Raw genomic sequence first — 2,130 nt, 5'->3', positions numbered from 1 at the left:
CAAAAATCCCTTGAAAATGTTGTTTTATTTCCTTTGGCTAGCATTCTGCTGATGATGGCAGTCTGAAGATAGCAACAGATACAGTGAAGATGGACCACACCATGCTGTGGAGTATAAACACCTCCATGAGGAATGCCTGGTTTTGTTCAGCTCCAAGAGGCTGTATACAGCAGCTTTCCTCTGCCAGGTCCTCCTCCCTATCCTGGTTCACAGGGGACACTACTGCAACAGCTGTAATGAAAACCATTGGGCCTGCTGTACTGTATTGTACTGTAAACTGCTCTATAATTAACATTGTGCACAAAAATGTACTGAGCTGTCTTTTTTTACTTAAAGCAGTACTGGAAATATGCAGTATCAGGGAAGCATTTAACCTCCATCTGAACCACATTACATCTTGTCAACAGTAAACCTCACCCAGAAACAAGACCACAATACTGCAGTGTAGGTAGCAGCAAAGCAAAGGGCTTGTACAGTGTTGTTAAAAAGCAATCGTCACCTTTCTGACTTCTTAGTTTTTTGTCACACATACATGTTTCAGGTCATCAAACAAAGTTGAATATTAGGCAAAGAAGAGCAGAGTTAATACAACGTGCTGTTTTTACAGATTAAGCATTAAGTAGTGCTGTCAGCGTTAATCTCGTTAAAATGACGTTAACGCCATAACCGCATGAACACGGCAAATCTCCTTTAGCGAGTTACACCGTCAACGCGTTAGAATCAGAATCAGACTATTTATCCCCAAGGGGCAATTATGATACAACACAGCAGCATGACGTTGAAGACAAGGACAGGGCATAAACAAAGAATAAGAATGAGATAATAAATACACAGAATATACAGTATATACACAGTTTTAAAATTACATCGTTTTAAAATTAAAGTGACTTAGCGCAGTTAGCTTGTTAATGCGTTAGCGCCATACAGCCCTTCACACGGGGCGATCTGCGGTGACTCGCTAACGGAGATTTGCCGCGTTACTGCGGTTATGATTTTAACGTCATTTTAACGAGATTAACGCTGACAGCACTAGTATTAAGTAAAGGTTACCCACTACCAGACCCTTTGAATCAAGAAATCGCTTAAATAGAACCTGTCTGACAGCGTAGAGCAGGAAAAAAAGGATCTCAAAAAGCAGCAGATCATGACACGATCTAAAGAAACAGATGAGAAACAAAGTCAGTGACAGCTGTCAGTCTGGAAAGGGTTAAAAAGGCCTTGTGACTCCAGCGAACCACGATGAGAGCCATCATCCACTAAGTCAGAATACTTGTAACACTGGTGAACCTTCCCAGGAGTGGCCTACCAAGAACACATCACTGACCCATCCACAAGTGCACAAAAGAGCCCAGAACAACATCTAAGGAACTCCAGGCATCACTTGCCACAGTTCAGGTCAGTGTTCATGATTCAACAATAAGAAACAAATTATAATTAAAAAAATATGCTTGACAAATATGCAAAACATAAGAATGATATATGGATATATATGCACTATGCACTGATACTGTGACTATTGTTTTATTTGGAATTCTATAAATTAAATTCAACTGAATTGAGCAATGTACTATCTAAATAACCACAAAACTAATGACATCTCCAACTAGCTAAATTCTTTGTTCGATATTGCATTCAAACTTTGTTACCCGGCTAGCCTTTGTCATATCTTTTGGGTAGTCTATATCATACAAGCCAAAACATGAAGCTAGCTTATATATTTATAAGTTAGTGGGGGCTTTTCTTTTTACCAAAAGACCAGAAAAAAACAATGACCATTGATGGTGTAGTTACTATTACACTGCTGTATAGTTCTCAGTGTCATATAAAAAGTGAAGAGAGGAGCAGCAATTCTCCACCCAACAGAGATATAAAGGGAGTAGAAAGGATGGGTGAAGGAAGACAGGTGTACTTGTAGTGTGGTCTATAAATGTCTCTTTGAGCACCACATTTTATTTCATATAACATGCTGAACCTCCTCCCACTGATTCCTGTTTACAAAGTTGCTTCCTGTTGATGTTGATGCTGAGTGTTTTACGCTCCATCATCTGTTCTCCTTTTCAGAAATTCATAGCTCCTGTGTGTGTGTGTGTGTGTGTGTGTGTGTGTGTGTGTGTGTGTGTGTGTGTGTGT

Source organism: Pundamilia nyererei, unplaced genomic scaffold (genome assembly GCF_000239375.1).
Source record: "Pundamilia nyererei isolate P.nyererei 1_Seehausen unplaced genomic scaffold, PunNye1.0 scaffold00264, whole genome shotgun sequence".
NCBI classification, from domain to species: domain Eukaryota; kingdom Metazoa; phylum Chordata; class Actinopteri; order Cichliformes; family Cichlidae; genus Pundamilia; species Pundamilia nyererei.
This window is presented reverse-complemented; position numbering follows the sequence as displayed.